This window comes from Hyperolius riggenbachi, chromosome 2 (assembly GCF_040937935.1).
Source record: "Hyperolius riggenbachi isolate aHypRig1 chromosome 2, aHypRig1.pri, whole genome shotgun sequence".
Lineage (NCBI taxonomy): Eukaryota > Metazoa > Chordata > Amphibia > Anura > Hyperoliidae > Hyperolius > Hyperolius riggenbachi.
In genome coordinates this window covers 30,589,734-30,603,722 of record NC_090647.1, presented here as the reverse complement: position 1 = coordinate 30,603,722, position 13,989 = coordinate 30,589,734, and positions in this window count along the sequence as shown.

Below are 13,989 nucleotides of genomic sequence, written 5' to 3'. Positions count from 1 at the left end.
CTGACAGCCGCCGGAGAGATACCTAAAGGGCGCACTTCTCTTGCACAGACTGGCCGTGACTGGCAGAACTAACGGGACCCGAAACCGGCGCTGCAGACAGCGGAGGACGGCGGCATGGTAGCGATCTGTGCGTAAGGGGCTGGAGGAAGCCCCAGGTATGTATAAAACTTTTTTTTATTTGGTCTCTGGTTTCCTTTAAAGTGTATCTGAGACGAGAATAAAGAAAGATTTCATACTTACCTGGGGCTTCCTCCAGCCCCATAAGCACCGCGGAGTCCCTCGCTGTCATCCTGAGAGCCTCCATTCTCCAGCTATGGCTCCAGCTATCAGTAATCTTGCTCAGTCGCGTCAGTCTGGGTCTTCTGCGCATGTGCGGCCCCTCTGCGCATGTGCAGAAGAGCTCGACTGGTGTGGCTGAGCCAGTTACAGGGAATGATAGCCGGAGAACAGAGGCACTCAGGAGGACAGCGAGGGACTTAGCAATGCTTATGGGGCTGGAGGAAGCCCCAGGTAAGTATCAAATCTTTCTTTATTCTCATCTCAGGTTTACTTCAAGAATATGTCATATTTAGTTGATGCCTCAATTAATAAAATAACATTCATTAGAACTTAAGAATGGAATGGTACGTCAGAAGCAGAGAACATATGACAACTTTACATGGAGATCTCTTTCGATTATTCTTGCAGTAGAGATGCACTCAGCCAATGTAAAAAATGTTTGTATTACCCTATAAATATAAGCCATAATTAAAGAGACACTGAAGCAAGAAAAAAAATGATGATATAATGATTTGTATGTGTAGTGCAGCTGATAACTAAAGCATTAGGAGCAGAGACATAAGTCTAATATTGTTTCCAGTACAGGAAGAGTTAAGAAACTCCAGTTGTTATCTATGCAAAAGAGCCATTGAGCTCCATGACTTTCAAAGTCGCAGAGAGCTCTGTCTTCTGAAGCTTATTATCTCAAGTGTCTGGCACTGTATTGCTTGTTTTTCTCCAGAGGACAGTTAAAAAGTTCACTGGCTTACTCTGTAAAATCATTTAGAATGCTGAGTAGTGTGTAAACTGCAAATATTAGAGAATGATGCAATGTTATAAAAAAACACTATGTAACTGAAAATAAAAATGAATTATTTTTTTGCTAGTAATCTTCTAGTAATTATCAGTACTACACAACCAAGTCATTATATCATCATTTTTTTTCACTTCAGTGTCTCTTTAAGCTCAGACAGAACAGGTAATGAAGTATGGAAATCGAGGTTAAAGAGACCCTGTAACAAAAAAAGTTCCCCTGGGGGGTACTCACCTCGGGGTCCCAATGAGGCTTCCCCCACCCCTGCAGCTGCAGGCAGTCCAGCGCTGGCTCCCCCGAAGTGTCCCCGAATCCTCCCTCGACAAGCGCTGATAAGCACTTATTTATTTACCTTCCCTGGCTCCAGTGGGGGCGCTGTTGCAGCTTTCAGCACAGAGATAGGCAAAAATAGCCCATCTCCGTCAGGGACGCTCTACTGAACGGACTGACATCGATTGGCTATTTCCGCCTATCTCCGAGGCGGAGAGCCGATACTGCGCCTGCGCTGGAGCCGGGAAGGTAAATATTTACATCCCCGACGTTCCTGGAGCTTTTTCGCCGCCGCCGTTGGACCGAGGAGGACGGGGGAAGCCTCAATAGGATCCGGAGGCTTCCCCCACCCGAGGTGAGCACCCCCCAGGGGAGGTTTTTCTCATTACGGGTTTTCTTTAAGCCCACACCGGATTGTCAGCTACCAATACATTGCTTTACTATCTGGTTTTTACAGTTTTTAATGTTATTTTCATTTATTATTTTTCTCATATATTTTAGTGCCTTACTTCTAATTCTCATGCATTGGTTCAGAGACTTTAGCAAAGTATGGATCTTATATCAGTGATTAACAAAGATATGTGATCAGCTAAAATGGAGTTACTTCACATGAATAAAGCTATGTGTAAAACTTTAACTATTTAGCTACAACGTTATCTTGCTAGTATTATATGTAATGTTCTACTTTGTTTTGTTTGCTTTTTTTGTCATTTAAAATGTTCACTGTATAATGTAAAGAAAATTCTACTGGTACAATACAACGAATATGTTGTAATTGTCTTTGAACAAGTGCCAATAAAAAGCTAAATTTGACAAGGATATGTCAATTTTTTTATTGCATTGCTTTTATGAAGATGCATCTCCTATTTGCTATATCATAAATATTTGGTAAGGTCGCCATACATCTAGTGATTCTGATTCAATCAACAAAGCGATCAACTTTATTGGGGAATCGACTTCAGTATGGTTAATCGAAAGTAGATCGATTAGTGACCCACACACTACAAGCGATTCCTATGCCATTCACCATCACAAATCGATAAGACCAATGTTGTGTCTCCATGCTCTGAGTGAATGCAAAAATCGATCGAATGACATGTGAACAGTAGCCGATTCCTGTGCCATTGACCAATATCTTGCATCCTGCACGACTGAGTAAGCTGGTCGATTTGACATGAAATAAGCCACTTTTAATCGATTGGGAATTCTGGAATGCAGTTGATTCTCTCTCGATTCCTTCTCGATTCGGTAAATTGATCGAATCGAATGATCGATTGTACTGCAAAATCGCTAGATGTATGCGCACCTTTAGTTTCTGCTTCTTGTTGACTCCTTGCCAACTGCTCCACGCCAATTGGCATGAATGCGGCGGCAGCCCCAGGACCGTTCCACGGCAACTGGAGTGAACGGCTTCTTATGGGGCTTGCAGGAGATCGCACGCGCCAATGGTGAAATGTATTCAAAAATTAATAAAATAAATATTTATAAAAAAAAAACAACAACTGGTGAGCGATCAGACCCCACCAACAGAGAGTTCAGTTGGTGGGGAGAAAAGGGGGGGGGGAGAATCACTTGAGGGATGAGTCGTGCGGCCCTGCAGCGAGGCCTTAAAGTTGCAGTGGCCCAATTAGTAAAAAATGGCCTGGTCACTAGGGGGGTTTAACACCATGGTGGTGGTGTTAAAGGAATACTGTAGGGGGGTCGGGGGGAAATTCCATTAACATCACCAGTGGTTAAGTAAATATAGGCTGAAGATGAATCAGAATTGTTTTTTATTGGCCAAGCAAGCTCACTTTTTGTCTCGGCATTTGCTTAGTGAATGAATACAGACATTGTCACAATCAAACAGCCAATAAAACAATAATTAACAGACTCTAAAGAGTTCAATACATACAGTAAAGGTGGCCATAGATCTAGCGATTTTGCTGTACGATCGATCATTCGATTCAATCATTTTATTGAATCGAGATAGAATCGAGTGCGTTCCAGTATGCCCAATCGATGAAAAGTGGCTGATATCATGTTGAATCGACTAGCTTAGTCGATCGAGCAGCATGCTAGATATCGGTCAATCACACAGGAATCGGCTGCTGTTTACGTGTCATTCGATCGACTCTGAATCGATTTTTGCTTTCTGAGCATGGAGACACAACATCGGTCAGAACGATTAGTGAAGGTGAATCGCATAGGATATCGCTTGTAGTGTGTGGGTCACTAGATGATCGACTTTAAATCAACCATACTGAAGTTGATTCCCTAAAGTCGATCGCTTTGTCGATTGAATCAGAATCACTAAATGTATGGCTACCTTAGCTCACAAAAGTCACAAAAATCCTTTCAACACTAACAGTCATACTGCAACTGCTGGAATACAGGACAACACAGATATGTACAGTTTCTCCCAAGAGTTAGTACCCCTCTCATATTTCTGTAAATATTGTACTATATCATTTCATGGGACAACACTGAAGATATGACACTGTGACACAATGTAAAGCAGTCAGTGTACAGCTTGTATAACAGTGTAAATTAACTGCCCCATCAAAATAACTCAACACTCAACATAGAGCCATTAAAGGGGAACTTCAGCCTAAACAAACATACTGTCATTAAGTTACATTAGTTATTTTAATTAAAATAGATAGGGAATATAATCTCTTACCCACCCTGTTTTAAAAGAACTGGCAAACGTTTGTGATTTCTTGGGGGCAGCCATCTTTTTCATGGGGCAGCCATCTTTTTGGTTGAAAGGGGATGACAGGGAGCATGAGACACAGTTCCAACTGTCCTGTGTCCTGATCACCCCTTCCTAGCTGCGCGCTAGGCTTCGAACCTCAAATTCAAAATAAAAATAAAAAAACGCACCAAAACAGCAGAACGACAACAACATCAGAAATCCCATCAGGCTTTGCACAGCATCCGGGGAAAAATTCAGTTTTCTTCTGTGGAGCTAAAAATGAGGCTTAGGTAAGAAAAACAATAAAGAAACACCAAGCCTTTTCAATGCTGCTGAGTAGATTTCTAGTCTGGAGGTTCACTTATCACTAGAGATGTCGGCGAACGGTTCAGGAACCGTTCGCCGGCGAACCCCTAACCTTGTACTACTTCCGGGTCGCTATGACCCGGAGTAGTACGGTTGCGCTGGACCGACGGTGCGTGTCCTTGATCGCACGCCTGTTGCTGGGCACTTTCTGCGCATGTGCGTGATGTCATGGGTGACGTCACGCTCATGTGCAGAGACTGGCCGGCAACAGGCGTGCGATCAAGGACACGCACTGCCGGCCCAGCGCAGCCGTACTACTCCGGGTCATAGCGACCTGGAAGTAGTAGCGGCCCATAGGGGTTCGCCGGCGAACGGTTCGCCTACATCCCTACTTTACAGTACAATGTATGGTGACAATATTTTATTTGGACATAAAGGTGCATTTTTTCTGTTTTACATCCATCACTAATTTTTAGCCCAATATTTAATAATTATATGCCCTCTTATTTATTTTTCCCCTAAAGTCAAGTAGGTGTATTTTACTATTTGGCCAGAAGATGTCCCCGCTGAGCAAAAATCATTTCATGTATCATTAGATTGTAACTAAGGAAGTGAGGCAGGTTAAACCTGCAATCACATGGCCGGCAACATTGTTTCCATTCATAAATGTAACGATCGGCAGCGGAAACCGGAGGAAATCAGCAGCGGGAGATTTTTGAACAAAAACAGTGTTTATTCTCGGCGGACATGCTCGGATTGCCACAGGGGACTTGTGTCCCCTGCAGCCAATCCCCCTGCTAGCAGCAGCAGCGGGATCACGGGCATTTGCCCGCACAATCGCCTGCAAACCCCCCAAACTGCAGGGACGTGACTAGCGCGTTCCTGCAGCTCTAGCAGCTGCTGCTGTAAACGTGAGGCTCACGTCCGTGCGGCATAAATGGTTAATGTCTAAACTGCTGGCAACAAAAGTGTGTACACCCCTAAGTGAAGAATGTCAAAATTCTACCCAAAGTGTCAATATTTTGTGTGTCCACCATTATTTTCCAGCACTGCCTTAAAGAGGAACTCCAGTGAAAATAATGTAATAAAAAAAGTAACCACCACAAAAAAAAAAACCTTCCTCTCTTCATGTGCTATTACAAAATATACTTTATTGATGACATACAAAAACTCCCCAGCAATTTGTCACATGGAACCCTCCCCTTAACCACTTGCCGACCGCCCACAGCCCATGGGCGGCGGCAAAGTGGATGCCTTAAGGACCGCAATACGCCTTAGGGCGTTGCGTCCTTTTCCTATGCCGGGGGAGCGATCGCGTCATTGATGACGCGCACTTCCCCCGGCAACTGGCTCCGCCCACCCGCCGTAACATCCCGCCGGCCATACGGAAGCGCCGGCGGGATGTTAACCCCGCGATCGCCGCTACAAAGTGTATAATACACTTTGTAATGTATACAAAGTGTATTATACAGGCTGCCTCCTGCCCTGGTGGTCCCAGTGTCGGAGGGACCACCAGGGCAGGCTGCAGCCACCCTAGTCTGCACCCAAACACACTGATCTGCCCCCCCCGCCCACTGATCGCCCACAGCACCCCTCAGACTCCCCCCTGCCCACCCCCCAGACCCCTGTTTGCACCCAATCACCCCCCTAATAACCCATCAATCACTCCCTGTCACTATCTATCAACGCTATTTTTTTTATCTCCCCCCCCTGCCCCCTCCTGATCACCCCCCCCCCACCCCTCAGATTCTCCCCAGGACCCCCCCCAGACCCCCCCCCCCCTGTGTACTGTATGCATCTATCCCCCCTGATAACCTGTCAATCACCTGTCAATCACCTGTCAATCACCCATCAATCACCCATCAATCACCCATCAATCACCCCCTGTCACTGCCACCCAACAATCAGCCCCTAACCTGCCCCTTGCGGGCAATCTGATCACCCACCCACACCAATAGATCGCCCGCAGATCCGACATCAGATCACCTCCCAAATCCATTGTTTACATCTATTCTCTCCTCTAAACACCCACTAATTACCCATCAATCACCCATCAATCACCCCCTATCACCACCTGTCACTTTTACCTATCAGATCAGACCCTAATCTGCCCCTTGCGGGCACCCAATCACCCGCCAACACGCTCAGATTGCCCTCTGACCCCCCCTTATCAATTCGCCAGTGCATTAATTACATCTGTTCTTCCCTGTAATAACCCACTGATCACCTGTCAATCACCTGCCAATCACTTATCACCCATCAATCACCCCCTGTCACTGCCACCCATCAATCAGCCCCTAACCTGCCCCTTGCGGGCAATCTGATCACCCACCCACACCAATAGATCGCCCGCAGATCCGACATCAGATCACCTCCCAAATCCATTGTTTACATCTATTCTCTCCTCTAAACACCCACTAATTACCCATCAATCACCCCCTATCACCACCTGTCACTGTTACCTATCAGATCAGACCCTAATCTGCCCCTTGCGGGCACCCAATCACCCGCCCACACGCTCAGATTGCCCTCAGACCCCCCCTCCCCCCCTTATCAATTCGCCAGTGCATTAATTACATCTGGTCTTCCCTGTAATAATCCACTGATCACCTGTCAATCACCTGCCAATCACCTATCACCCATCAATCACCCCCTGTCACCCCCTGTCACTGCCACCCATCAATCAGCCCCTAACCTGCCCCTTGCGGGCAATTTGATCACCCACCCACACCAATAGATCGCCCGCAGATCCGACATCAGATCACCTCCCAAATCCATTGTTTACATCTATTCTCTCCTCTAAACACCCACTAATTACCCATCAATCACCCCCTATCACCACCTGTCACTTTTACCTATCAGATCAGACCCTAATCTGCCCCTTGCGGGCACCCAATCACCCGCCAACACGCTCAGATTGCCCTCTGACCCCCCCTTATCAATTTGCCAGTGCATTAATTACATCTGTTCTTCCCTGTAATAACCCACTGATCACCTGTCAATCACCTGCCAATCACCTATCACCCATCAATCACCCCCTGTCACCCCGTCACTGCCACCCATCAATCAGCCCCTAACCTGCCCCTTGCGGGCAATTTGATCACCCACCCACACCAATAGATCGCTCGCAGATCCGACATCAGATCACCTCCCAAATCCATTGTTTACATCTATTCTCTCCTCTAAACACCCACTAATTACCCATCAATCACCCCCTATCACCACCTGTCACTTTTACCTATCAGATCAGACCCTAATCTGCCCCTTGCGGGCACCCAATCACCCGCCAACACGCTCAGATTGCCCTCTGACCCCCCCTTATCAATTCGCCAGTGCATTAATTACATCTGTTCTTCCCTGTAATAACCCACTGATCACCTGTCAATCACCTGCCAATCACCTATCACCCATCAATCACCCCCTGTCACTGCCACCCATCAATCAGCCCCTAACCTGCCCCTTGCGGGCAATCTGATCACCCACCCACACCATCCGATCGCCTGCAGACCCGCAGTCAGATCACCTCCCAAGTGCATTGCATCTGTTCTCTCCTCTAAACACCCACTAATTACCCATCAATCACCCCCTGTCACTGCTACCCATCAGATTAGACCCCCATCTGCCCCTAGGGCACCCAATCACCCGCCCACACCCTCAGACCCCAGCCCTGATCACCTCGCCATTGCATTACTTGCATCTATTCCCCCCACTAATCACACCTTGAGACACCCATCAATCACCTCCTGTCACTACCTGTCACCCCCTAGCACACCTACCCATCAGATCAGGCCCTAATTTGCCCCGTGTGGGCTCCTGATCACTCGGCCAAACCCTCAGATCCCCCTCAGACCCCCTTCCGATCACCTCCCCAGTGCATTGAGTGCATCTATTTTCCCCTCTAATCACCCCCTGAGACACCCATCAATCACCTCCTGTCACCCCCCTAGCACTCCTATCCATCAGATCAGGCCCAATACAACCTGTCATCTAAAAGGCCACCCTGCTTATGACCGGTTCCACAAAATTCGGCTCCTCATAGACCACCTGTCATCAAAATTTGCAGATGCTTATACCCCTGAACAGTCATTTTGAGACATTTGGTTTCCAGACTACTCACGGTTTTGGGCCCGTAAAATGCCAGGGCGGTATAGGAACCCCACAAGTGACCCCATTTTAGAAAAAAGACACCCCAAGGTATTCTGTTAGGTGTATGACGAGTTCATAGAAGATTTTATTTTTTGTCAAAAGTTAGCGGAAATTGATTTTTATTGGGTTTTTTTCACAAAGTGTCATTTTTCACTAACTTGTGACTAAAAATAAAATCTTCGATGACCTCGCCATACACCTAATGGAATACCTTGGGGTGTCTTCTTTCTAAAATGGGGTCACTTGTGGGGTTCCTATACTGCCCTGGCATTTTAGGGGCCCTAAACCGTGAGGAGTAGTCTAGAAAACAAATGCCTCAAAATGACCTGTGAATAGGACGTTGGGCCCCTTAGCGCACCTAGGCTGCAAAAAAAGTGTCACACATGTGGTATCGCCGTACTCAGGAGAAGTAGTATAATGTGTTTTGGGGTGTATTTTTACACATACCCATGCTGGGTGGGAGAAATCTCTCTGTAAATGGACAATTGTGTGTAAAAAAAATCAAACAATTGTCATGTACAGAGATATTTCTACCACCCAGCATGGGTATGTGTAAAAATACACCACAAAACACATTATACTACTTCTCCTGAGTACGGCGGTACCACATGTGTGGCACTTTTTTACACCCTAAGTGCGCTAAGGGGCCCAAAGTCCAATGAGTACCTTTAGGATTTCACAGGTCATTTTGCGACATTTAGTTTCAAGACTACTCCTCGCGGTTTAGGGCCCCTAAAATGCCAGGGCAGTATAGAAACCCCACAAATGACCCCATTCTAGAAAGGAGACACCCAAAGGTATTCCGTTAGGAGTATGGTGAGTTCATAGAAGATTTTATTTTTTGTCACAAGTTAGCGGAATATGACACTTTGTGAAGAAAAACAATTCAAATCAATTTCCGCTAACTTGTGGCAAAAAATAAAATCTTCTATGAACTCACCATACTCCTAACGGAATACCTTGGGGTGTATTCTTTGTAAAATGGGGTCATTAGTGGGGTTCCTATACTGCCCTGGCATTTTAGGGGCCCTAAACCGTGAGGAGTAGTCTTGAAACAAAAATGACCTGTGAAATCCTAAAGGTACTCATTGGACTTTGGGCCCTTTAGCGCAGTTAGGGTGCAAAAAAGTGCCACACATGTGGTATTGCCGTACTCGGGAGAAGTAGTATAATGTGTTTTGGGGTGTATTTTTACACATACCCATGCTGGGTGGGAGAAATACCTCTGTAAATGACAATCTTTTGATTTTTTTACACACAATTGTCCATTTACAGAGTTATTTCTCCCACCCAGCATGGGTATGTGTAAAAATACACCCCAAAACACATTGTACTACTTCTCCCGAGTACGGCGATACCACATGTGTGGCACTTTTTTGCACCCTAACTGCGCTAAAGGGCCCAAAGTCCAATGAGTACCTTTAGGATTTCACAGGTCATTTTGAGAAATTTCGTATCAAGACTACTCCTCACGGTTTAGGGCCCCTTAAATGCCAGGGCAGTATAGGAACCCCACAAATGACCCCATTTTAGAAAGAAGACACCCCAAGGTATTCCGTTAGTAGTATGGCGAGTTCATAGAAGATTTTATTTTTTGTCACAAGTTAGCGGAAATTGATTTTAATTGTGTTTTTTCACAAAGTGTCATTTTCCGCTAACTTTTGACAAAAAATAAAATCTTCTATAAACTCACCATACTCCTAACGGAATACCTTGGGGTGTCTTCTTTCTAAAATGGGGTCATTTGTGGGGTTCCTATACTGCCCTGGCATTTTAGGGGCCCTAAACCGTGAGGAGTAGTCTTGAAACGAAATTTCTCAAAATGACCTGTGAAATCCTAAAGGTACTCATTGGACTTTGGGCCCTTTAGCGCAGTTAGGGTGCAAAAAAGTGCCACACATGTGGTATTGCCGTACTCAGGAGAAGTAGTATAATGTGTTTTGTGGTGTATTTTTACACATACCCATGCTGAGTGGGAGAAAGATCTCTGTAAATGAACAATTGTGTGTAAAAAAAATTAACAAATTGTCATTTACAGAGATATTTCTCCCACCCAGCATGGGTATGTGTAAAAATACACCCCAAAACACATTATACTACTTCTCCTGAGTACGGCAATACCACATGTGTGGCACTTTTTTGCAGCCTAACTGCGCTAAGGGGTCCAAAGTCCAATAAGCACCTTTAGGCTTTACAGGGGTGCTTACAATTTAGCACCCCCCAAAATGTCAGGACAGTAAACACACCCCACAAATGACCCCATTTTGGAAAGTAGACCCTTCAAGGTATTCAGAGAGGGGCATGGTGAGTCCGTGGCAGATTTCATTTTTTTTTTTGTCGCAAGTTAGAAGAAATGGAAACTTTTTTTTTTTTCTCACAAAGTGTCATTTTCCGCTTACTTGTGACAAAAAATAATATCTTCTATGAACTCACTATGCCTCTCAGTGAATACTTTGGGATGTCTTCTTTCCAAAATGGGGTCATTTGGGGGGTATTTATACTATCCTGGAATTCTAGCCCCTCATGAAACATGACAGGGGGTCAGAAAAGTCAGAGATGCTTGAAAATTGGAAAATTCACTTTTTGCACCATAGTTTGTAAACGCTATAACTTTTACCCAAACCAATAAATATACACTGAATGGGGTTTTTTTTATCAAAAACATGTTTGTCCACATTTTTCGCGCTGCATGTATACAGAAATTTTACTTTATTTGAAAAATGTCAGCACAGAAAGTTAAAAAAATCATTTTTTTTGCCAAAATTCATGTCTTTTTTGATGAATATAATAAAAAGTAAAAATCGCAGGAGCAATCAAATAGCACCAAAAGAAAGCTTTATTAGTGACAAGAAAAGGAGCCAAAATTCATTTAGGTGGTAGGTTGTATGAGCGAGCAATAAACCGTGAAAGCTGCAGTGGTCTGAATGGAAAAAAAGTGGCCGGTCCTTAAGGGGTAGAAAGCCCTAGGTCCTCAAGTGGTTAAAACCATTAAAACCAAAACTGGTGAGTACATGGAGCATTTCTAACCATATCTTCTTCCTTCTCCCCACTGTCTCAGTGATGGTTACTCTTAAAAATGATCGCCCAGCCGCAGCCTATGCAGATCACATTGGTCCACCAATCACTCTCTGACATATGTGGGCCCACCACCAGCGCACACCCCGAGGCCTCCACTCACACACTGCTATATGGCCATCAACGTTGTATGTAACCTTGTCACTTTTAAGCTGTTTCAACAAGAGGCCTCCACTCCAAAAAACTTTTGCTTTCTTAAATGTCCCAGCATGGTGTCTCTACTGCGCAGTAGTATGTTGCTAACAGTCAAACTTGTTGAGAGTCCTGTTGATTCTAGCCCCAGTTTGCTGTGAAACAACCCTCTGCATACGTCACCGCTCATCCATGGGCATCAGTGTGGCCATTTCATGAAGCAAAAGTCCTGTATATACAGCACGACAACTCTGGCAATCAAGCAGCCTTTAGCCCGCATGTGTAGGAGGCTTTGGTTGGCACTTACGTTACCGGCATTCACCGCTTCTCCTTACGGGGGAGCTCCGCTCAGGGCGCATCTCCAGAAGCTCGCCCGACCTCTTCGTCACCCCGCTGCTTGAAGCCGGTCCGTCACACAACTCTTCCCCCAGGAGTTCGGGAGTGTACGCTGATGGTTCCACTTCGTGAGCGCTCACATGACTTGACCAGGGTCCTCCCGCTGACGCGTTTTGCCCCGCCCACGGGGCTTTTTCAAAGCGTAATGGGTTACGGCTGTTTGATACACACTTCCCTTTTATTTGATCACAATCTCCTCCCTCTGTTTAACCCTCCACGGGCTGTCAGGCAATATTACAAGTTTATGGCTATAGTTAGTCCTCAGTAATCACAAGACTTCTTCATTCCTGGGGGTTGCACAGTTCACTATACAGTATATTCTATATTTTTGATCTCACCTACTACCGCACAGGCCGATGTTCCCTTGCAGAGTATATTTTATATCATTTAACTGTTTCACTCACTTTAAACATCCACGGCCCATCATTTATTTTAGGAGATACATCGTATGATCAACTTTCAGGGTATGCATAATACAGGTGATATTACAATTTTCTAATCAAGGAAATATACCATATTAATATCAGAATTTAGTCCTTGGGGGATTTTTGTACCCAAACGGTATATCCACCTAGTTTCAATTTTATAGAGTTCCTCCTCAATATCTCCTCCTCTCCTTGGGACTTTTTGTTTCAAAATTCCCTTAAAGCGCAGTCCCGAGGGGTCTCTGTTATGGTACCTCTCAAAATGTGTACCCAAGGGGCTATCTTTCTCTGCTTTTTCAATATTTTTTACATGCTCCCCAATTCTCGCTCCCAAACGTCTTTTTGTTTTACCAATATAGAGTAGATTACAGGGACACGTGATACAATACACCACTCTCTCAGAATTACAATTAATGTTCTCTCTGATTTCATAAGTTCTAGTACCCTTTGCATTCATAAAGGTTTTTGTTTTTTCAACCAGATTGCATACACAGCAATTGCCACAACTAAACATTCCAAATTTCTGGGGAAACTGTCCCAACTAGTGATGCTCAAATACCCCTTTTTAAAATTCGAGTTTGGTCGAATTCGAATAGTAAATTATTCGAGGTCAGTCGAATATTCGAGTCGAATAATTTTTACTATTCGATTCGACCTCGGACTTCGAGCTCACTATTCGAGTCGGTATTCGAGCTCACTATTCGAGCTGACTATTCGAATTGGCCTTAAATAGCTTCCAACACTTGTTTTGAGGGTGAATGATGCAAGAAACATCTTTTTTTCCAAGTAACAACAGCAAGTGATTATGTGGGGATGTTCCTTTAAAAAAAAAGGTGGAAAGAGAAGTTGTGTCCTTAATTTTGTTCAGTAGTGTTACTGTATATACTTGTTCTTCTTCTTCTTTATCTTTCTTCTTCTTCTTCTAGATCTTCTTCTTCTATATCTTCTTCTTCTTCTTCTATATTGTCTTCTTTTTCTTCTTCTTCTTCTTCTTCATCATCTTCTTCTTCTTCTTCTTCATCATCTTCTTCTTCTTCATCATCTTCTTCTTCTTCATCTTCTTCATCTTCTTCTTCTTCTTCATCTTCATCTTCTTCTTCTTCTTCATCTTCATCTTCTTCATCTTCTTCTTCTTCATCTTCTTCTTCTTCTTCATCTTCTTCTTCTTCTTCTTCATCTTCTTCTTCTTCTTCTTCTTCATCTTCTTCATCTTCTTCTTCTTCTTCATCTTCTTCTTCTTCTTCATCTTCATCTTCTTCTTCTTCATCTTCTTCTTCTTCATCTTCTTCATCTTTTTCTTCTTTTTCATCTTCTTCTTCATCATCTTCTTCATCTTCTTCTTCATCTTCTTCTTCATCTTCATCTTCTCCTTCTCCTTCTTTTTCAATATCGTCTTCTTCTTCTTCACGTATTTCTCTTTTCAATTTTTTTTTTAAAGAAATGCAGCTATTTTTGAGCGTAACAAATAGCTGGTGGGCGCACGCATGTTG